This window comes from Myotis daubentonii, chromosome 10 (genome assembly GCF_963259705.1).
Source record: "Myotis daubentonii chromosome 10, mMyoDau2.1, whole genome shotgun sequence".
Lineage (NCBI taxonomy): Eukaryota > Metazoa > Chordata > Mammalia > Chiroptera > Vespertilionidae > Myotis > Myotis daubentonii.
In genome coordinates, this window is record NC_081849.1 from 69,394,662 (window position 1) to 69,419,755 (window position 25,094).

General features: G+C 39.5%; 1 protein-coding gene and 1 pseudogene across 9 annotated transcripts in view; one reads left to right on the plus strand and one right to left on the minus strand.

The window, feature by feature from the left end:
• MAGI2 (membrane associated guanylate kinase, WW and PDZ domain containing 2) overlaps nucleotides 1-25,094 on the plus strand; it is a 1,174,807-nt gene that overhangs the window by 549,798 nt on the left and 599,915 nt on the right. The window lies entirely within an intron of this gene.
• Nucleotides 657-1,380, minus strand: LOC132211527 (small integral membrane protein 29-like; annotated as a pseudogene).

Sequence of the window (25,094 nt, forward strand, 5' to 3'; positions counted from 1 at the left end):
TCATTGTAGTGAGTAGGCATAGAGTTATAGTTGCTAAATGAGTAATTTGGAAACTTAAGAGTGCCAAATATATCATTTACTGTGAGGCTTGCTGGACTTTCACCATCCTTCTGTTGGGTAGGAATCAAAAGACTTATTCAAACAGTACAATTCTAAGAGTTTCCAGGTCTAATTTTAGAATTATTTAAAATTATCATTATAGTAAGTATATCGATCTGATCCACAAATATGTTGCTAGAAAATATCATTGACAAAACTTGTAACCAGTGCTTTTGGGAAAATAATGTGTCACTAGAACTAAATGATATCTTGAAATTGCATTTGATGTGAGCATTAATTTTCTCAAACTTTTTACAAAGCTTTGTACTTAACTCTTATATGTCAGGAAACAAGTCACTGTTTTATTTCTAATAGGAACCAAGGCCTCTAGAAGAACATTCTTTCCTTTATCATTTAAAGTCCAAAGTGGTCTCCTGTGGGATATATTTGTCTGGGTTCTGTCTGGAAAGACAAAGCTAACATTATTTACTTTTAGAGTTTCTCCTGGTGTAACTTGTGGGTAATATCCATCATTATTCATGTAGATCAAGACATGAGATTTAGAGATACCTTTATGTTTCTTTGGCCATTGCACATATGGATGTGTTGTGTTTTTTTTAACCACAAAACATTTTATTTACAAAATATGTATACTGAAGACTATATATCAGGCCCTGTCACCATGGGAAGCTCCCAAGCCAAGTCAGGGAGGGCTAAAGGGGCCCACAGGGCAAAGCTCTGCCCATCCCAAGGGGAAAAACCCCCAGTGCCTGGGAGCAGGCTCAGCCCACAAAGGCCTACAGACGGAGGGGGATGGGTAGGAGGAGTGGAGACCCGGTGCCCAGCAGGGGGCTGGGTGGGCAGGTAGGAGGGGAAGCCGCAGACGGCAGAACCCCATGGTTCTGAAGGTGAGGGTGTCAGGTCTTGACATCCAGCAAGGGCATCCGCTTGTGCTGGTAGCCACTCTGCCAGCCGTGCACCACCTTCAGGTCTCCCACGTCAGAGACTAGCTCCTGCCCAGCCTCATGCAGCTCCTCAGCGGGGTCATAGCTGTACATGGGGAGCAGGTGATGGTGAAGCCTGTCCCCCGCTTTTTCTTCTGGACATACGTTACCACAGCCACCACCACCCCGATCAGGGTGATGAGGAAGAAAGGGCCCAACACATAGCCCACCATAGAGTCGCTGTTGGCCTGGCGGGCATTGGGCACTGTGGTGTTACTCATGACATCAGCAGCTGGAGGACTGTGTAGTCAGCATGGGCAGTGCCTCAGGAGGGCGCCTTCACTGGGCTCCCTCCTGCCGCTGCAGCCTGGACAGGAACGCCCTGCCCTCGCTTGGCTCCCGGGCCCATATTGATGTGTTTTAAAGTGTAAACAATTCTTTTGCCCAGGCAGTGTTGCTCAGTGGTTGTGTGTCAGTCTATGAACCATGAGGTCACTGTTCAATTCCGGGTCAGGACATATGCCCTGGTGAGGCTTGATCCCCAGTGGAGGGCATGCAGGAGGCAGCCAATCAATGATTCTCTTTCATCATTGATGTTTCTATCTCGTTTTCCCTTCCTATCTCTGAAATCAGTAAAAACATATATTTTTTTTAAAAGTAAATGGTTATATACATTATATCTGCCTTATGTCAGCATAGACATTTTTATAACAGTTTTTGGAAGTGTGAATATTCCCTTTTTTGGAATAGAGAATATTGTAAAGGCTAATAAGATTACACCTGCCCTGTTGCCCTCTTGCCCTTCACCCAGTACTCTCATGGTCCCCTTAGCCTACTCTATCCTTATTTCAGAAGATATATTGCTTTCTCCCACACTGCAGATTTATATTGTATTTACTTATATTCATTGTTTATATTATGCTTATGTGTATTGTCTGACTCCTCCTGCTAGAATGCAGAGTCCACAAAGGTAGGGAAATTTGCCTGTTTCGTTCACTAAAGTCATCTCATGAATCTAGAGTCATATTTGACATGTAAAAGTTCCTCTCCATATATTAAATGAACAGATAAAAGAAATAGTTTATATAAGCCAAATATTTCTGTACTTTTAATGTAGTCCTTCTACATTCTAATTTAGAGGATGTAGTAGAAGACCTCCCTGCCTCCTTCTTGTCCCTTCCACTTAATCTATCTGCCAGAGTCATCTACATAAAGTACAACCAGATCTTTTAAAATCGCTCTTCCAAAATTGTTAACACCTCCCCAGTGTCTTCAAAATGAAATCCAAACTCCCTAACTTGGCATTTGAGGCCTTCTGCAATCTCTCCTTATTCTGCCAACAACTTCATCAATCAACACTCCCCTTGTGCTTCAGTTTTTCTTGATGTGATCTTTGGGCGTGTTTTTTCGTCACTTCATGTAAATGTCGTCTTTGTGCTATGGCCTATCCTGATTACCTCATTTAAAATGGGACCACATTCCCCATCCTCCTTACTCAGTTTTACTTCTCCCCATTGCACTTATCACCTTCCAATATACTGTATTATTTACCTACTTTCTATATTTATTTCCTGTTTTCTCCCCAGAACATAAGCTCCGTGAGAACAAAGCTTTATGCCTAAGTTCTCTGTAATATCACCAGTGTTTAGAATAGTGCCCTACCTCCATATGATGGCCATCTTTTCCCCTCCACTTAGATTTCCCTATCTGTTTGCCATGGCCTTGCTTAAATGCCAGCTCTTCTGAAAAGATTTCCTGCTGTCCTGAACTCAGGTGAAGATAATCTCTCCTCTGAACATTGATAGCATTTAACCAAAACCTACTTTCATATTACTTGTATTTTGGTTATTTATGTACATGTCTTATTTTTTCCTACAAGTGTGTCTTAACAGGTTTCATCACTAACATCTTCACAATCTTAGTGAGAGGGTGCAGTCCAGGCTGAGGGACCCCACCAGTGCACGATTGGGTTAGGGCGGGCCGCGGGAAAGCTCCAGAGGTGCCCGGCCCATCTCGCTCAGTCCTGATCAGCTAGACCCCAGCAGCAAGCTAACCTACTGGTCGGAGCATCTGCCCCCTGGTGGTCAGTGTATGTCATAGTGAGTGGTTGAGCAGCCTTAGCACATCATTAGCATATTAAGCTTTGATTAGTTGTTGGGTTTTTCTGCCATTCAGTCTATTTGCATATTACCCTGTTATTATATAGGATGATTTGAATAAGGCAAAACCTCTATGAAAAGGGATTTTGATTTTAAGCTTATTTTGGGGGGAAATTAATTATGTTTTAAACTCAATGGACTGAAAATATCCAATAAGGAAAAAAAAATGTATATTGACATATTTTATTTCATATTCAGAGCCTAGACTAAGTTCTGTCATTGACTTTTTTCACGTCACAGAAATTTCCATCTTCTAGGCGTCTGTGCCTTACAAATTGTTTATTCACCAACTAATGCCCTGTCAAGTTGTTGGAAATAGAATTAAGATTTGTAATATAATTTCTAATAGAATTAACAAAAATATAATTAAAGACACAAAGAACATGGGATTGATATCAAACAATATATGTAGATTTATTATCATTTGAGTGCTTTATTTTTCTATAATGAATCTTGACATTAATTAATTATTTTATATTCAGTAGGACTGGGAGCAATGCTAGGGCAGTGCTACAAAAGGTCATAGGACTGAAAGCAAATTTGAGGAAGTTCTTACATCTCTTTATTCTCAAATTCCAAACAAAAGCCTCTATCACTGGATTATATTTTATTCCAAAGCTTTCTTTTATCATCATTTGCTTTACATATGCTGTCAATGAACTAAAAAATCTTGGTTTTAAGGAGGGGTAATTTATAATACTTGTTTTTAAGGAAGTATTTCCTCCTCACCCTCCTACTCTCTTCTCTTTCTCCTTCTCCTCCTCCTCCTCCCCCATTTCCTCCTTGACATCCTTTCCCTCCTCCCCATTTTTCTTTTCTTCTCCTTCTCCTCCAGCTCTTCTCCTCCTCCTGCTCGGCTATTCAAGGGAAGAGTATTTTCAAAGTAACTAAAACTGGGCCTCACTCGCTGGAAAACTAATAGCTGGTATATTCTATTTCTTGAGGCTAGTTGAAAGCTAATGTTAAAGAACTTATAACTCTGATGGAATAATGCTCAAAGTCTCAAATGAATGTGTCTCGGAGAAATGATTGATATTGAACCCGGATAGCATCATGAAATTTTAAAGTGCGCCAGTTGAGTAGCCATATGGTGAGATGCAGTAAAATGCACTTTTCAAACTTTTCATGTAAAAACTTAAAATCTTGGCTTAGAACAAGAGTTTACTGCCTTCCCACCTGTTCCCATGTCGCTGAAAGCCTTTGGCAGGAAACCAGGCCCTGTGCTAACTTCCAGTGACACATACTCATTCTTGCTTCCTTCAGCTCTGTGCCCAGCCCAGCTCAGCCACCACAGATGCAGCTATGCTTAGAGCAAACCAAACCTACTAGTGAGATCAGGGTGGGTCTGATGGAGACACTGCCAGGTGGAGCAGTTCCTGGGATTGTGGACTCCTTGATCCCCAAACCTACTGAGGACCAGTATTAGAAATTTTACAAGCAGAAAACTAGATATCCCTGAAGTACCCTTTTTTAGAGAATGCTTTTTCCTCTGGTTTGGTCCTCTATCCCTACTATTGCCAACCTCTTGTTAATGGACTCAGTTTCTAAGGTTGCTAACACCTCATCTGATTCCCATAATGACTGGCACACAGTGGTTTTCAGTAAATATTTATTGGGTGTATGAATAAAAATGAATAAATGATTCAAATGGTTAATTTCCTATATGACCCTTTGTACTACAGAACTAAACTGGTACTAAAATGATGCTGTTTTCCAGTTTAGCTTAGGCCTCAGGGAATCACTGCATAAAATCTTAATTATTTGATTTTCTTAGAGAGAAATCAATAGTACCAGGTCAGAATTTAAAGATAGTTTTTTGCATTGTTACCACCTTGGCAATGGTACCAGCCATTTATAAGCCACAAGAATTCCTTTGAAAATGAGGAAAACCGCCCAGTTTAAGCACAGTGAACATTATCATCAACCTGACGCTGACATGCCCGACTGTGAGGCTTCAGTGCTCTTGGTACATTTCCTCTAATCTGTCATTTGGATTCCCTTTTTGACATTTGGAAGGTCTTAGGAATTGATTACTGGTCCTTAAACTATCATGATCACCAGTGGTAAAATATAACACAAAAATGTTATATGATTCTTTTTGTATCTTTTATTGTTATCAGAAAACATTAAGTTGTTCCATGCCACATTATAATTTATCCAATTGTGTCTTCTTTTGTATTGTGTAGTGAAAATGGAGGGAATTGGGAGTGGGGAATAGGGAGAAAAGAGGCAGAGAATTAATGTGCCTTATATAAAATCAGAAAACCATCAGACTAAATCAAAACGAAATATCTGTATAGAACATTAAAACCTGTACTTTAGAACAATGTGTGTTAAAAACAAATTGAGGTGCTAGTTGTATAGAGGAAAACCCAAATGCAAATGAGGAAAAGACAGCTATAAAATGTAGGTTGGTTGGCTGCTGTTCTGCCCAAGAAGCACTAGCTGGCATTAGTGTGAAATTTAAATTCACTTCTGTGCTGGTGATTGCCTCTTTGGAGCTCATTAAGCATTCTTTGGCACCAAATTTCAGACTGAGTAAAACCATGGAGCGTGATCTAGGCAGAAATTAACCTCAGGGTCTATAAGCTCCTGTAACTGAGCCTATAAGAAGTTGATAATTTGTCCTGGAAGAAGACTCTGAAAGGGTAGAGCTTGGGGGAGGGAACTTAGAGTTTGACTCTCTCACAGCTGGATATGAAGCCAATAGCGTTATGGGGCTTTGACTATATTAGTATTACCCTCTTTGGGGTGGTAAACTAATTTTTTGAGCTTCATCATTTCAGTTTCTGCTTGAGAGCTGGCTCTTCAAAAACTTTAAGTGACAATGACAGTCTACAAAATTGCTCTCTGAGAACAATTAAACAAAGTCAGAAGGCATGTAATATTTTTAGCAGTGGGTAAAAGGGATCATTTAACGATGACAGAGTGAAGCTCATAGTTTTTAAAATTGCTCCGACAGATCTGATTGATGTGACAGGGTTGAGATGATGGTTGGTTTCTACAGGCTAGCTCAGCCCAGATGGTATGCGGAGGAAACTGCTGATATAATGGATACGAACTTAGGAACTACAAGGAATTACTCTTGACAAGAAAGTATCTTCTTGTTATTCAACAGGTGACTGCAGAAGAGATACATTGAAAATCATGTTAATGACAGCATTATGCACTAATAAAGTAGAACAGGGAGGAAAAAAAAAGCAATATTTAAAAAAAGACAGAGTAAAATACCAACATACAAATTTCTGGATCTCACAGTTTTATTGGTAATAACTTATTGAAATGAAGGAGTTAGGAAGTGGTCATCCTATATAATAATACACAAACATGGTAATTAACTGTAACTTCACTATCCTTCCCATTGGCTAATCTGGGTGATATGCAAATTAACTGCCAACCAAGATGGCAGCCGGCAGCCAGGCAGCTGAAGCGAACAGGAGGCTTGCTTGCTCCAGTGATGGAGGAAGCCAATGTTCCCCGCCTGCCGCTACCGGCCTCTGAGCTGCAGTCTAAGAAACATTGTTGCAATTATAGAAGTTAAACAATCCCCAGAAACCTGCTTTCAGCCAGCTTCGGCCTCAGAGCTTAGAGTGGCAGTGATGGCAACAATGTTTCAATTATAGAAGCCAAACAAACCAAAATACCTGCTTTCAGCAGCCGAGGTCTCAGAGCTGGAGCCGAGCCTCAGAGCTAAAGCCGGCTCTCAGTTCCAGTGACAGCCATAGAGGTAAATAAATCCCAGAATACAAAAAAAAACACAAAAAACAAAAACAGAAAAAAAGGAGAGGTTGGGCGCTTCAGTCACCCACCAGCCTGAAAACGGCCCTCAGCCCCTCACCCAGACTGGCCAGGCACCCCAGTGGGGACCCCCACCCTGAAGGGGGTGTGACCAGCTGCAAACAGCCATCATCCCCTCATCCAGGCTGGCCAGGCACCCAAGCGGGACCCCCACCCTGATCAGGGACACCCTTCAGGGCAAACCAGCCGGCCCCCAACTGTGTACCAGGTCTCTATCCTATATAGTAAAAGCCGCGAGGCCTCCTGGCCCCTGGTGCAGCGTGACAGGAGGCAGCGCCCAAACCCCCTGATCGCCTTGTGGCTCTATGTGTGACAGGGGGCGGGGCCACAACCTCCCTATCCACCCTCCTCTGTTCGTGACAGGGGAAGGCGCCCCAACCCCCTGATCGGCCCTGCTCTGTGCCTGATAGGGGGGAGCTCCCCAACCCCCTGATCAGCCCTGCTCTGTGTGTGACAGGGTGTGGTACCCTAACCCCCCCATGGGCCCTGCTCTGTGTGTGACGGGGGGCAGTGCCCTAACTCCCCTATCGGCCCTGCTCTGTGCGTGACAGGGGGGAGCTCCCCAATCCCCTGATCGGCCCTGCTCTGTGTGTGACAGGGTACAGAGCCCCAACCCCCCTGATGGGCCCTACCCTGAACGTGACTGGGGGTGGCATCGCAACCTCCCAATCCACCCTGCTCTGTGCATGACAGGGGGTGGCGCCCCGACTCCCCAATCGGCCCTGCTCTGAGCCCGACCAGGGGCTGCGGGGCAGGCACCTAGGGTTTGGGCCTGCCCTCTGCCACCCGGAAGTGGGCCTAAGCCAGCAGATCGTTGTCTCCTGAGGGGTCCCAGACTATGAGAGGGCACAAGTGGGGCTGAGGGACACCCCCCCACCCCCCTGCCAGTGCACAAATTTTTGTGCACCGGGCCTCTAGTCTATATATATAAAAGACTAATATGCAAAGTGTCCCCTTGGGAGTTCAACCAGGAGACTGTGAGTTTGATTGCTTTCTATGACATGTGCTGACCACCAGGGGGCGACACGGAATGAAGGAAGGCCCTGGCTGGCAGCTGGCAGCTGGCAGCTAGGGAAGGGAGGCCCTGGCCAGTGGCTAGCAGCCACTAGGGGCCCTACCTATGTATGAATTTCATGCACTGGGCCTCTAGTTAATAATAAAATGAATATAGACAGGAAGAGATAGTACCAATTAAGTGGACAACATGTTCTTATTACCAATTCTCTGATTGATTATGATTAACTACCAATTCTGAGGTTGATTCAGTAACTCTTAAGGATACAGGCCTCTGGAGCAGAATACTGAATGAGACACAGATTTCCAAATCCTCTAGAAAGAAAGTTTCTTTATATTAAGATCAGCTATATGTTAATTAATCAGAAACACACACCTTCACTGCTGTGATGTGTGGAGAATGTGTTTACATGGAAGCTGTGCCACAGAAGAGGAAGAGTGGAAAATTGGGGACAGAAGGCTTTTCTCATCTGCAAGGTCCCGAGAGCTAACCCTCTCTTCTCATGTTTTATCATTGGATCTTTTCATAGTACTATAGAGAATACCTAGGCTTTGCAACCAAACAGGTAGAGGTTCACGTCTGAGCTTCAGGACTCAGCAGCCACAGGAATTTTGGAGCTATCATTTACTCTATTCTCATTTTGCTATATGTAAAATGGGGCTGAAATAATAAACTAATCGGGTTGTTGTGCAACATGCATGAGAGGAAAAAGAACATAGTTAAAACCCTGAGGTTTGAGAGTCCAGGAATCAAACCCACAACCTTTTGATGTACCGGACAATGCTCCAACCAACTGAGCCACCCAGCTAGGATAAGAGTCTGGGTTTTAATCTTGGCTGAACTGCTTACAAGTTGGTTGACTTTGTGCTTTGTTTCCTCCTGGGTAACATGAGGACAATAAGTATCCAGCTTCTGAGTCGTAGTGGTGATTAATTATGTTAATGTACTAGCACCAGAGTGGTCCTGATATATGGTAAGCTAAATTAGCTATAATTATCAGTATGAAAGTGCCTGGGAAAATACTTAACACATTGTAAGTTCACAATAAAAGGAGGCTACGTTATTGTAAGTATTTTTACTATTAGTTCCTATCCAGAAGGACTGCTTATATCACTAAAATTTTTTAGAGTTGTTTTTTTAAAAAAAAATATTTTTATTGATTTTTTACAGAGAGGAAGGGAGAGGGATAGAGAGTTAGAAACATTGAAGTTTCTAAACATCGATCAGCTGCCTCCTGCACACTCCCCACTGGGGATGTGCCCGCAACCAAGGTACATGCCCTTGACTGGAATTGAACCTGGGACCCTTGAGTCTGCAGGCCGATGCTCTATCCACTCAGCCAAACCAGTTAGGGCTAGAGTTTTAAATCCAGTTCATTTCTAAGTTTTAAAAAAATGTAGAAAGGGCATTCTCTCCTTGAAGATCCAAAAATTACTTAAAATAACACATCCAACTTATTAAGTACAAATGCTTAATGGAAGAGATTTTTTTCATAGAATTAGACATATGCAAAATTACTAGCAACCATAATTTTATATAAATCACAATGTAAAAAAAATGCTAAATTAATGAGAATATTCTTTATGATAGGTGGGATCAGTAGGTAATGAAGGAACTAATGTTATGTTGTAATATTGAAACATCTTAATTCATATTCTGCAAGATGAATCAGCCAGATTAACCAGATAATTTCAAATGACACTAAATATGGAATGCCTGTGAAATGCCAATAAAAACAGGAATTAGCCTCTGAGGTAAGAATAAAAAGAGGAGATGAGACAATACATTTCAAATGGGATTTAATTTAAAGATATTAAACAAGGATGTGACTGCTATTCAAATAAGAGAAAATGTAGTAGTGACTAACAATATTTTCCCTTCAAAAATTGGCATGGGAGAAAATATGACTCATTTGTAAAGCAATTGCCTAACAAAAATGGATATTACTATATTTTAAGACCTCTTTGAAAACACATTTCAATTATTATATGTTTAGTCCTGTTAAAATATGTACATAAAATTTTGTGATTTAAAGGGGGGAAAAAAGAGCATTGAGTTTTGGCATTTCTTCATTCCCATATACAAAATGAAATAATTTTGTAATATTCCAAATTTTGAATTGACAACAAAATAAACATGTACACAAAAAAAGCAGATAGGTAAGAAATATTGTATAATCAGAGGAAGGTGAGGGTTTCAGAGTTTCTGAGATTTTTTTCAATAGAAAAAAAAAGCAAATGAATAGCAAGAAAATACTTCCCAGAAATGATTCATTGGGATGGAACTATTCAATGTGGACATTAAAAGGGGAAGGCAGGCTTCTTATTGTCTTTTCGAGGCTGCTAAGTCTTCAAAAAGCTGAAATCAAATTGTTCACCTATACTTAAAGGGTTTTTAGCATATGGCCACACCCAAATACATTGCCAGAAAATATTTATTCATTTGTTTGTCCATTTGTTCATTCACCTCATGTGTATTAATGCTTACTATGTAACAGTATTATGTTATGATCTAGAGACAGAAAAATAATACATGGAACTGTATTCAAAGAAGTTACTGTCTAGTATGGGAGATAGGCATGAAAAAAAATAAACTAAGAATTATCCTATATAATAAAAGGCTAATATTTAAATCGACTGAAAGGTGGAACAACTGGTCGCTATGATGCGCAATGACCACCAGGGAGCAGATGCTCAATGCAGGACCTGCCCCATGGTAGTCAGTGCGCTTCCACAGTCAGACTTCCCTTGAGGGCTCCCAGACTGCAGGAGGGTGTAGGCCGGGCTGAGCCCTCCCCGCTCACCAGTGCAGAATTTCGTGCACTGGGCCTCTAGTATCTCATAACTAAAGTAGTAGCAAAGCAAGAAATGAAAGTAGTAGAAATGAAGGCTCAGAAGAGGGAATAGTTAACACTTTCTAGGAGTATCAAGGAAGACATCAAAAGAAGATATTTTCCCACTGTGGAATGTGGAAAGTTCTTTTTCAGAAGCTCTGTATTCATATTGTAGAAATCATGACATCAATTAGCCAAACCATTTAGCATTTATGTAGTGATTTACAGACTACAAACCACATCAGATGCTTTTCAACTCATAAAGTACATTTATTTATTTATTTTTTTAAAGAAGAACTAATTTATGTAATTATTTTATTTTATTTTATTTTATTTTTATATTTTATTGATTTTTTACAGAGAGGAAGGGAGAGGGATAGAGAGCCAGAAACATCGATGAGAGAGAAACATCGATCAGCTGCCTCCTGCACACTCCCCATTTGGTATGTGCCCGCAACCAAGGTACATGCCCCTGGCTGGAACCAAACCCGGGACCCCCGAGTCCGCAGGCCAACGCTCTATCCACAGAGCCAAACCGGCGAGGGCAAGTACATTTTTTTTTAAATAATAGGGCCCGTACATGGTGTCGGGTATATCGGACATATACATACAAAAAAATGAAATTAAATCACCATCTTACACCATACACAAAAACAAACTCAAAATAGATTAAAGACAAAAGTCAGACCAGATACCATGAAAACACTTGAAGAAAACATAGGCAGAAAAAATCTCAGATATTTCTCATAGCAATATTTTTTCTGATATATCTCTTCTGGCAAGAGAAACAAAATAAAAAAAATGAATAAATGTCACTACATTATACTAAAAAGCCTTTGCACAGCGAAGGAAACCATCAACAAAATGAAAAGACAACCCAGTGAATGGGATAACATATTTGTCAAGCTTAATATCCCAAATTTATAAAGACCAGATAAAACTCAACACCAAAGAATCAAACAGTGGAATTAAAAAATGGGCAAAGGACTTGAATAGACACTTCTCCAAAGAGGACATACAGATGGCCAATGGATATATGAAAAGATCCTCAACATCATTAATCACCAAAGAAATGAAAATTAAAACCACAATGAGATATCACCTCACACCTGTCAGAATGGCTATCATCAATAAATGAACAAACAAGTGTTGCTGAGGATGTGGAGAATCTATCCTAATGTTTGTTAAGTTGATTTTTAAAATTTCAGTGGAGTAAAGGGAACCTTTGTGCACTGTTGGGATGCAGGTTGGTGCTGCCTCTATGGAACATGTATGGAGTGTTCTCAAAAAATGAAAAATGGAACTGCCTTATGATCCAGTGATTCCATTTCTGGGAACATACCAGAAGAAACCTGAAACTCTAACTGCAAAGAATACATGCACCCCTATGTTCATAGCAGCCTTATTACAATAGACAAGATTTGAAGCAATCAGCGTGTCCATCAGTGGATGAGTGGATAAAGGAGCTGTGGTACCTGTACACAGTGGAATATTACTCTGCTGTGTAAAAAAAAAAAAAAAAAAAAAAAAGAAAGAAAGAAATCTTCCCCTTCACAACAGCATGGTTGAACCTGGAAAGCATTATGCTAAGTGAAACAAACTAGTCAGAGAAAGAAAAGTACCATATCTTCTCACTAATATGTGGAATCTAATGAATAAAATGAACTAATAAGCAAAATAGAAACAGGCTCCTAGGTAGAGAGCAGGCTGACAGCTGTCAGGAGGCAGGGGGGCTGGTTGGGGTGGGTTGAAGGGTTGAGCAAAAACAAAAAATAAAAAAAACTGATGTACATGGACTGTTGCAGAAGACCAGAGAAAAACCAAGCAACGCTTTCAGGAGTTACACTGTTTATTACGCCAGCGGACTCAGCGGAATAACTTCCCAAGTCTGAGCAAAGTAACATGCAGGGAGCTTCTCTTTTATATCTTTCTGGTGTCTTTGACCCTCAAATATGGATTATGCTTCCTGTCCTTTTGGCGAGCTTTGCAAAAAGGCCCCAGGTATTGGGGGTCTCCAGGCCATATCTAATGGTCTGGCCTGGCGTCAGCACTAATAACTCCCGCCCCTCCGGGGCTGTGCACTGTTCAGTTTATGGCCTCTGTGAAATGTGAGCATTTAGGTAATAGGTTCTGCAAGACCAGTTTCTGGGAAAGAGGCAGTGATTTAATTATAGGTTATCAAGAATGTACACTGGGCTTGCTGGCACAGATTCAGATGGCTAGTCCCCCAAATATCATGGCTACATTGGAGTTAGCATTTTTAGCCTTCTCAGGACAACAGTGTGGATTGCTGGGAGGAGGGGTAGAGAGTAGAGAAGGGTATAGGAAGGATAAATGATGATGGGCAGAGACTTGACTTGGGGTGGTGAACACAATAACTGCACAGATGATGTAGAATTGTGTGCCTGAAACCTGTATAACTTTTTAAATCAGTGTCACCTCAATAAATTCAATTAAAACTAAAACAAAATAGTAGGTCCCTTTCTGCATGTTGATTGTAGCTTATCAACTTTTTCTTTACTAGTACTGGACCTATAGCTTAGACCAGTGATTTTTCAACCTTTTTAAATAAAAAAATATCTCATAGTGCACATAATCTAAATTTCTGCAGCACAACAAAAAATGTTATATTTTTTTGCCGATCTGAAAAAAAAAGGTATAATCTTGATTCATTCACACTGGATAGCTATTGTGTTGGCTGTTGTCATTTTTTAATTTGACAGTCTAAGGGAAAAAGAAGTCAGTGCCCCTGACTAAATAGGTATTGCCTGTTTTAAAAATTCTTGCGGCACACCAGTTGAAAATCGCTGGCTTCTATGTACATCTCTACAGTCTTCTAATAAAAGGATTGTTCTAGGTACTATTACTGCATAAAACATCATCCTGAAACACGGTGATTTTAAATAATAATAATCGTGTTATTATTTCTTATGATTTCTGTGGGTCAAGATTTTGAGAAGGGCTTGGCTGGAGAGTTCGGATGTGGGGAGCTTATGCAGCTGCAGCCCCAAGGTGACTGGAGCTAGAATAGCAGTGGACTGGTTGGGCATGTAGTCTCAGGGTTGCCCCAGGTGGTCTCATTGCATGGGCTACCCTGGGCACCCTCATAGCGTGGAAGCTTCAGGACACCCACATTACTTACATGCTGGCTCAGGGTCCTTTACCCGCAAGAAGGAAGCTGAATGGCTTTTTCTAACCCTACTTTGGAAATCGCACTGCATCACTTACAGAAAAGCTACAGACTTAAAGGAAGGGCAATATACTTAACCTCATGATGGATGAGAGGCAAGATTCTAGAACATCTGAAATGAGAGACACTTTTGTGGCCATCTTTAGGAAATACAGTCATTAACTACATTCTCAGTCAAACTTTGAGTAAGCAAATGGTATTGGAATCTTATTGGAGTCTTATCAGAAAATTATTCAGGATGAAGGTAAATTGCAGAATCTTTTCTAATGTTTGTTAAATTGATTTTTAAAATTTCAGTACTGGATGACTTCTGGCACTAAGATCAGAACATGATAGGACAAATAAGAGATCCAGATTTAATAGGCAATGAGGATTTTCTCACACAGCAGGCCATTGAGCCATGGAAAAGGTTACATGGGAAATTGAAAAATCAATTTCTTTGTAGGTTTTAAAAATCGATGGTCAAGGGATTCCGTGAGTCTCTCTTGTGTCACTATGGTTCCAGCTGGAGGAGAGAGATGGATTGGGCAACCTTTTAGACCTCTTTCAGTGACTTCTGTATTCACTAACTAATAAGGCATAGAGAAATTGTCTCGGTAACCTTGGAAAAGTCTTTTGGTCAGTGCAAGGGCTTGTTTTATTTTATTTTATTTATTAATCTTTCATTTATTTATTTTGAATTCTGTGTCTCATGAAAAGCATTCAGATTTCTATGTATGTTTTTCTCACCAAGGCATTTGCCACAGATTTTTTTCCAGGTAGTAGTTACTATCCTTGGATCAGTAATTAGGAAAAAAAACCCACTTTGTGATAAGGTAAAATCTGTGGGTCCTTGTTTGTCATGGCTGTCAAGATAAGTAACAAATTATAGGTAACAATTTGTGTGTATAAGCGTGTTGGTGTCAAGATGAATATATCACATAGAGAGCTTGTGTGATGCCAAGTATTTTGCTTTTCCTGCATTATTTGATTTAATTCTAAACAACTCCAGTATACAATTAGTATTTCTACTTTAGAGATGATGAAATTGAGATATATAGAAGTTAAGCAACTTTTCTGATGTTAGGAAGCATAGCTAAGATTTGAACCTATTTATGTTAACAGGAGACTTCTAATTAAAAAGGTTCTATATTGTTTATTATTGAAAGGCAATGGAATGAGTACTCACTATCTTATTTTTTTTTAATTTAGACTCTATTTGCAGTCTGGACTTTATAAATCAGGGTCCCTCAATGTCATTAAATTATAGCCCATGTGCTCTTTTATCTGACCTGCTAGGCTTTTTATAATCTGGCTTCATTTTATTAGTAGTTCTTTTATTACTTTAATTTGTTTTTTTTCTGTTCCTCTAAAACACACCATTTCTTTAGCCAAAATCGGAAATTCCATGCCTTTGTGTAAAACTATTTCTTTTATGTGAAATTGGCACCCCACACCCATGAAATTTTTTCTATTGTTTCAACCCATTCAAATGCTGCCTCTTCCATTAAGCTTCTCAGATTACCCAATAAGAGGAAATTTCACCTGGATTTTAATAACTCATACTTTCTCTATGACTTGTGTGAAATCTGTCAAGCTATACTTCTTTCTGTTATATGGATTACGATTTCATATACAATTACATTGAGGAAAAAAGCATTCACTTGCTTTAAAAAATTAATACTTGAAAAGCAAAATCAATGCTCTTTCAGGTCCCGTTGAGGTCTAGATATTGACTAATCAGCTGAGCTGAATATCTCTTCATACGTTGTCCAAATTTGTTTTCTATCTCTTGGATTCTTTATATTTGTGATATCTAAATTTCTTCTTGTTTTTATCTGTAAGCAGTCTTATGGAGATGCGGTAGATCTTTTAATGGTTTATTTACTTTTCTTTTTTGTATTTTATGTATTTTCTCATCTCTTATTTACCCACTTTTGCTGTAGCAGCATATTATTTCTCTCTCCTTTCTTATTATTTTTCTTTCTTTTTTCCCCTCCAAAAAATACATGATCTTTCATCTAAGGTCCATGGAGTTTTAAGTTATATGAAACATTCTTCAGTAACACATTTCGCTCATCCATTTTATTCTCAATATTTAAGTTATTGGTCAGATAAGTATTAAAGTTCTATTGTATATGCTGATGAAGTTAAAGACAACTTTCTACTTGAACCATTCTTTTTCCATCATGAAGATCCCTTTAGATATCACTGTGTATGAAGCTTAAGCAATTTATTTTTAAAATCATCACACCATCCTTAATCGTACCAATATCATAAAATGAGCCTTTGAAATTTGATATTAGTCAGCAGTTTTATTGAGACAGAAAGATTAATTAAGTGGACAGATATTCTTGATAATGGGAAAATGGGCATACATGCTATATAATGTGACTTATTTAACAAGTCAGATGTGCTTACCTAAAAAGATATAAACTGCCCTGCTTAGAAGTATATCTAAAAAATTATGGTTGTGTATGTTTTATCAGGAAAAAAACTTAAAATATTCCATCAAATATTAGAAAAGCAAGTTTTAAGGATATGCAATTTTTAACTTAATTAAACAAATTCTTAAAGCATGATTCACTTTGCTCCAATACTACATTCTCAGTATTTTAAAAAATCATATGCTTTTCCATGTAGCACATTTCAGGTAAATAGGGGAAATTGCTTCAGGTCTCTGTTTCTTAAATAATAGTAATAAATGTCATTTAAATTATTTTAAATATGAGTCATGCATATGTTATATGGCTTATAAAAATCAAATATATTTAGAATAACATTAAATCATTTTGGTGCCAAAATTTTTTTCTTTGTTACATTTAGGGAATAATGTCTTTATTTTTATTTTTTGAGGTGTAAAGCTCTGTGGTATATTTGTAATGAAATTCATTGCAGTTAAGTGGGAAAAACAATGGGCTTTGGGTCAGACTAAGCAGGCCTTTAATACAGTTTCCATTAACTCTAAGATAGCAGTTTTCAGATGCTTTGGTCTCAGGACTCATTTACACTATTAAAAATTATTAAGGACCCCCAAAAGGCTTTTAAAAATATGACTTATCTCTATCAATATTTGTTATGCTTGAATTAAAATGGAATTATTTTTAGAAACATTAATTTATTTAAATAACAACAATAAACCCATTACTTCCTAACATTAATATAACATGTTTCATGAGAAATAACTACATTTTCCAAAACAAATAGTAGAAAGAATATATAGTTTTTCATTTGTGCAAATCTCTTTATTGTCTGACTTACTAGAAGACACCTGGATTCTCTTATTTGGATTTTATCTGTTATAATACAGCGTTGGAGTAGATGAAGAAAATATGTCCCAGCACAGATATGCAGTTGGATAAAAGGTATTTTAATACCTTTTCAGATATTTGTCAATATTCTTCAATAATGCTACACCAACACTTGCTAAGCAGTAGTTTCTTAAAGATTAGTTGCAGTGCAGAATTGGACACCATATCAATGAACTTATCATACTTAGATTTAATTCCATTGCTGCAACTTGCACTTTGAAGGATCTTCTATACATATATGAGTTTGTAACATCATGCACTACTCACTTCACTGAATTATTCAGATATTTCAAAGATCGATTCTCTACATTATAAAAATCACATCATGAACTTCACCACCAATTTAATCAGAAAAGACTCCATGTATTGGGAAGCTGTCAAATTGACAGTGGTTGATAGAAGCTTCCCAAAATTCTAATTTTAGCTCAAAAGCTCAAGTTTTGTCATTGGCAACAATCACTGTCAGTTGTTTCCTTTGAAGTGACAGGCTGACTTTGTTTATGTTTGAGAAAATGTCTGCCAAATGCCAAGTCTGAGTCATTCTTTCAAGTAAAAATAGTAATCTATAAAGAAGTGGCCACTTCAGCTTGCAACTCAAGCAGTTGCACAGACACTCTTCTTTGAAACAATGATCATACTTTGATAAGAGACAGAGGGAGTTATGTGCATTTCCCATGATGTCACCCTGAATATTAAAAAGACACTTAGACAAGTATCGTGGTGTAATGAAATATTTACTGTTTAATCATGGACATGCTTAAATGACTGCATTTTTTCCTAGTGCCTGGTGGTGAAGAATAGAGTGACTGTTCGTATAGTTTGGTGCCACTGCCTTGATTTGTGATAAGTTAGAAGCACTTCCACCCACCATTGCTTTTGTACCAGAATGCAAAGTCAACAGATTGGGAAAGGGAAATAATGTATTACTGGTGGTACTTTTATGAAAATTATTTTGACCTCATAGGCTCCCTGGAAGGTTCTTGAAGATCCCAGAGGTCTGTGGACCATATGTTGAGAACTGCTGCACCAGGGGTTGTAACCTCTCTGAGATAATTTCCTCACTAGTAAAAATGAGGATAATGCATATATTGCAGATTGTTTTGACATTTAAATCTGATGATGCAATGTTTTCAAATATGTAAGCTTCTGGCCACTTCCCCCTAATATTAATCTCTGTTAAGGTATAACCCCTCTAAAATGATGTTACTCTAACTTTTGGAATAAGTATCTAAGTATCTAACCAATTGCAAAATATATCTCTGCATTTCTTTTACAGAAAAAATAATATTCTTAGATACTCATTGGAAACCTAACTGCTATATTTTCTCACTTTCAAAGCACTCTAGGGAATGTATTCAGAATATAAATTTAACTGTATATGTGATACTATTTAGGTATTAGCACATTTGATACACCATTGGTATATGGGATTGTATATCAGTGTATAATCCTACTTCTCTTTGTACTTCTCTTTCTATTTTAAAAAGAGCCTTCCTTCTCCCTGCCTCCTCACACATATTTGTTCCACCTTTTCCTGCAATTTTTTGGCTATGTACATTAGAAACAAATGTTCTAATATTAAGATAAGTGAAATGGTGTTTTAAAAAAGGCTATTCCCCTCATTTCCCATAAATAAATTTAAAATTATGAAGAAAGCAGAGTGCGTTTAAATATATCTGCATTTACTTAGCAGTTCACATAAAGGCAATCATCAGTGACCACATGTTTTACAAAGATTTGTTCTGTGAGAGTGTGAGTCATCCAAAATTGTATCCTCTCTGTTGAATAATTCTGAAGCATTATTTGTAAGATGGAACTAAGAAAACCAATGCATTCTAATAAGTTGCGTAATGATTGAATGGTTTTACAAAGTGTATCAAGAAATGTATGGCTTGGAATATTTAAAAAAAGACAACTTGGACCAACACAGTAGAAAACAAGCAGGTAATTTAGAGTGTGTTGAATATTTTGCATAAAGAAATTAAAATTATAGTGTATTTAAGGTTTTTCTCCTATATCATGGTTCAGTTAGTTGTTATTGCTATTAAACAATACTTGAAAAGAGCATAAAACTTCAGGGGAGCTCTGCAGACATTCACTTTTATTAAAGTCTTTCATCAGGATTGCTCATATGTGGTGCCATCAAATAATGTAGAGGCCTGACTTTCTCTAACAAGGAAATATCTTATATTGATCTATATTCTAATGTAATTTTTATCACATTTAAAATACCAGTAAAAAAAATCAGAGAACTGCCGCGCACAAATCAAAGGATAGGAACTTGTTTGCCAATCATTTTGAAATAGGCAGTGCAAGTTTGGTACGTTTTATGCATTACAGATTTGTATAGCTCTGATGACAGGCCGTTGAAACCATTACTACCTGTTTATGAAGATAGGGCAGCTAAAAGCAGAGATGTGAAGCTATGTTATCAGTTAGCTTTTGCTGTGTCACCATGATGACACCTCTGTGACCTACAACAAAGAACATCTGTGAAGGTCTCAGCTGACCCAGGCTGGGCTTGGTTCATTGGTTCTGCTGGCACTGCCGGAAGCACTCACCTGATTGCAAGGTGAGCCTGGGCGTTGTTCTTCACAGGGTTTGGTTGACATGCCTTAGCCGCCAGGACCCTGCCCTACACGTTTCTCATCCTTTGCTTAGTACCAACAGTCTAACTTGGGCATGTCCTCGTGACAATGGCAAAAGTGCAAGAAGGAACGTGGGAACACACCTTTGACACTAGGTTTGCAACTGTCACTTTCGGATTCATGCTGTCCTCCAAAGCAAGTTACACAGGATGGCCACGTGCACTTCACCCTTCCAGGAAGGACTCGGGATTCTCTGGACAAGGGGAATGAATAGAGAGAGAATGAATAATTGAAGCCACACAGGAAATTAATATGCCACATTATTTTGCCTTGTTTCTTCAAATAATGGCTAGCTGAGGTAGGTGAAAAACACAGGCCTCTTCAGGAAACGGCTTTATTCCTGGTTCCTCAGGTTTTAGTGTTCTTTCTAACTTGGCCCAATCAGAGGCTTTTGGGATAGTATTTGAATGTCTGAATTTACTTTCTAGTTTCTACCTATTGTAAGGACAAAGGAAAACAGATTCAGATGACGGCACCAACTTCCATTTGCCTCTTGCAGCCACAGTGATCACATGTTGCTTCATTTGTTGCTGTATTGAGAGATCGTAGTCTGTCAGACATATTTTGTCTTTATCTTAATGCTTCTGATCACTGTCCAAATTCTCAGTCATAAGTAATAGATGATATCATCTATTGTTCTTAGAAGATATGAGGAAAATAGGCCCAATCCATTTATGTCATTAAGTTTACAGTTGATCGTGCATTGTACATTTACTGAGACAGTATATGAATTTAGAATACAAATACTGGTGTTTGTTGTGACTTTTTTGCTTATCAGTCAATTACCATTTTAGAATAGATGACTCCAACAGTTGAAACATTATATTAAATAAAAATATGTCATTTCCTCATGTTTTAAGGATGTTCCTCAATAGTTATACTTCAGTTAAAGAGATAACTTTTCTTATTTAATGGTAAGAAGTTGATCTTATAGTTACAGATACTCAGAGTCTGCTACTCAAAACATGACAAGTAATAACTGTCTTGATGGTGGTTTGACATTAATATAAATATTTTATGTTCCAGCCTCCTACTAACAAGCATATAAATATTTATATAAATATTTATATTTGTATAAAATATAAATATCTTATATTTCTAAAATATAAAATATTTTATAATATTATAAAATATTATAATATTTTAAGGGCAAAATTCTTACTGTGATGCAAAAATTATACATATATTATTTTCTAACTAGAGGCCCAGTGCACGAAATCCAGCCTGTACCCTCTCTCAGTCTAGGAACCCTCAGGGGATGCCTGACTGCAAGGAGGTGGGAGAGGCTCCCACCACTACCACTGCACTCACCAGCCATGAGCCCGCCCGGCTTCTGGCTGAGTGACGCTCCCCCTGTGGGAGCACACTGACCACCAGGGGGCAGCTCTTGCATTGAGTGTCTGCCCCCTGGTGGTCAGCACGCATCATAGCGGCTGGTCATTCTGCTGTTTGGTCAATTTGCATATTAGCCTTTTATTATATAGGATGCTGATGTTTTATGTTCCTGGAAAAAATGATTGATTTTACTGGATTTGTTTAAGGGGAAGGTGGCATGAAACTCAGAAAGACAAATAATTATTAGAATGATTCTGTTACTGTATTTTTACTGTTAATGGGTGTTTAAAAGGCTGAAACAAAGCAACTGTGGCTGTGTGTGTGCTGTGGACTTGTGCTATATAACTGGCCAAAGTTACTGAAGGTTTTGGTAGGTAGATTACAAGGTTTCCTCATCAGCCTCATATACACTGTATCTCTTCTTCCGTCACAATTCATTCTGTTGTTTTTAGAATTTATAAAAAACACTTGAATATTATCATACCATTACTTTACATAGCCCCTTTAGGCTCATTCTCTCCCCCCACTCAGTTACCTTGAAGATAAATCAAATCCCCTAGAAAGATACAGCCCCACATCTACTCTCTAAGCTCATCCAGTATCAATCCCCAACCTGAAACCTCGGCTCCAGCAGCCTAATATATGGCAGTCTGACTTCTAAGTCCTTAATAAAATATGTTTTTATTTCTTACCTGAAAATGTATTTTTAGAAAATAAAGAAAACAGATAAATCATAAATCCCCAAATTACAAATAAAAGATATCACCCATAGTTCTCTCATTCAGCTATAAGCACTGTTAATAATTTGTATTATTTCTTTTGTGATATTTTTATCTCTTCCCTTTTCATTATATTTTCCCCAATTTTTATTATAAGAATATTTAAACATCTTAAAAAGTTGCAAGAATTTTACATTGAACATCTATATACCTGGATTCTACCATTAACATTTTACGTTATTTGCTCCATTACATACCCAAAACCTATTTTTCCTGTATCATCCCTCAATCCCTTTATTCTTGATGCATTTCAAAATAAAGTGCAGACATTAGGACACATAATTGCTGAGGATTATGAGTCAGTTAGGAGTTTTAGGTGAAATGAGGAGACCCAACAGAGAAGGGACACATTTAACCAATATCTCTTGCTTTCCTAGATAGCATTCCTAGAAACTAATGTTTCCCTAAATACAGTTAAGGTGTCAGGCTACATGTTTTAAGTTTTAGCTTAAAAGCTAGGTGATGGAATGTAGGCCATTCTTTGAGTCAGTCTGTATCCCAATGATCCTTTCACAATGACCCACCTACCCTTAGGTAATCTTATCTAAGAAAAGAGAAACATGCAAATTGACCGTACCCCGCTACACACGCCAGCAAATCAGGAGCGAGTATGCAAATAAATCCAACCAAGATGGCCACAGCCACAGAGCTGGAGTGAACAGGAGGCTTGGGTTGCCCCTGGCGATAGAGAAGCCAAGCTTCCCGCCTGCCCTGGCTGGCTCTGGGCTCCGCTCAAGGCTACAAAGTTTCAATTATAGAAGATAAATAAATCCTAGATACCTGCTTCCAGCCGCTGTTGTCTCCGCTCAAGGAGGGTCTGGGAGCCTGGGTTGCCAGTGGCCATGACCAGCCTGCAGCCATCAGCCCCTCACCCAGGCTGGCCAGGCACCCCAGTGGGGACCCCCAACCTGAAGGGGGTGTGGCCAGCCTGAAACAGCCCTCAGCCCCTCGCTCAGGCTGGCCACACCCTCATGGGGTGAGGTTCCCCACTGGGGGGTTTGGCCAGCTTGAAAACAGCATCCACCCCTTACTCAGGCTGGCCTGGCACCCCAGCAGGGACCCCCACCCTGAAGGGGGTGTAGCCAGCTTGAAAACAGCCCTCAGTCCCTCACCCAGTTTGCCACACCTCCCCAGTGGGAAACCTCACCCCATGGGGCATGGCCGGCCTGCAAACCACCACAGACCCCTCGCCCAGGCCGTCCCACACCCCAAGGGAACCCCCACCATGATCCGGGATACCCTTCAGGGCAAACCAACCGGCCCCCACCCGTGCACCAGGCCTTTATCTATACTAATATAAGGGGAATATGCTAATTAGACTGAGAGACCTTCCAGGAGACTTTCCGGATGTTCTTCTGGACAAAGCCATGGTGGGGGGAGGGGCCGAGGTAGAGGCGGTTAGAGGCTGAGAGGGGAGGGCAGTTGTGGGTGATCAGGCTGGTGGGGGGTGTGGTCGTTGAGGGTAAGCAGATCAGCAGGGGGTCCAGTTGGGGGCAAGCAGGCCATCAATGGGGGTCAGTTGGAGGTGATTAGGACAGCAGGGGGGGGCAGTTTGGAGTGAGCTGGCCAGCAGTGGGGCAGTTGGGGGTGATCAGGCCAGTGGGGAGGGAAAGTGGGGGTGAGCAGGCCAGCAGGGGGGGCAATTGGGGGTGATCAGGCTGGTGGGGGGGCATTTGGGGGCAAGCAGGCTGTCGGCAGGGAGGCAGTTGCGGGTGAGCAGGCCGGCAGGCAGAGTGGTTAGAGGCAATCAGGCAGTCAGGCAGGCAGGCAGGCAGGTGAGCAGTTAGGAGCCAGCAGTCCCGGATTGCAAGAGGGATTTCAGACTGCCGGTTTAGGCACGATCCCTGTAAACCAGCAGTAGGACATCCTTCGAGGGGTCCCAGATTGGAGAGAGTGCAGGCTGGGCTGAAGAACACCCCCTCCCCCATGCACAAATTTCGTGCACCAGGACAATATAAGTGACAGTGAGAATAAGATGATTGTGGAGCTCTGCCTACAAAACACAGAACACTTTCAAGATTTTGGGGGGCTGTTTGTGTTATTGATTGCCTTTTAATGTATTTTCTAATTCAGCAATACAAAATATCTGTCACTCCTTTACCTTTTCACTTCAAGCAAGCGCCCTTGACCTGGAGGGCATGGAGTAGCTTCTAAAGAGCTATGAATCCCCAAAATTTTATGACAAACTGTGCGTGAATATGTTTCTGGATGAGAAGATGTATAGTTTTTACCAGATCATAATGGATATCCAACACAAAAGACTGGGAGGACCACTTAGATCCATAACCACGTGAAAGGCACCATCAAATAAAACAGAGCCAGTGTTTAGAGGTACATTGTGGTCTCCTTGACATTTTTCTGGGAGCAAAAATTGGAGGCTTGTAATAGTATAGGCTGGTATAATAAGGGCACAAGAGCTGTGCTTTTGATTATTTCTGAAGTGCAGTCTTTGATATGAAAGCTAGAAAATGTATGTCCCCCATAGTCTCTGTTAATGCCAGTTTGATAGAAAGTGCTTTCACTGGAAATATTATTTCAATGGGCTCCTCTTACTCCTTCATCCAGCTAGTATCTTATTAGGGATTTGGGGATTACAGTGTTCTTCAGTCACCAGTCAATTTTTGACACCATTTCATTCCTTCCTTCAAATGTTTGGCAATGAATGTTACCCTTTATTTGTTTTCAGAGTGTGCTTGCCTATTCAAAATTATTCTCAGGCTGCATTCCAGAGTAGGGAAACCAAATAGAGATAAGCTTTTGATGATCAACAAAGTAGACACAGATGGTGTAGGATACAGCAGTAGTTTTCAAAAGCAATTTATACAATTCTAATTCTCTTACTGTTTCTAATGTCATGTTTACCTGAACTAATTCTTTCTCTTATTATTCATTCTCTATAAATACACTCTTATTTGATTTGTAAGTGCTCAAAAAATAGGCCACATAAAAAGATTACAACAGCACTTCTGATTCACTAAAAGGAAGTAATTTGTTCTGAATGGGGAGGTTGAGCTTAAAGAGAAAATGGATTGTGGAACATTGTAAAGAGCTTTTTTAAGAAAGG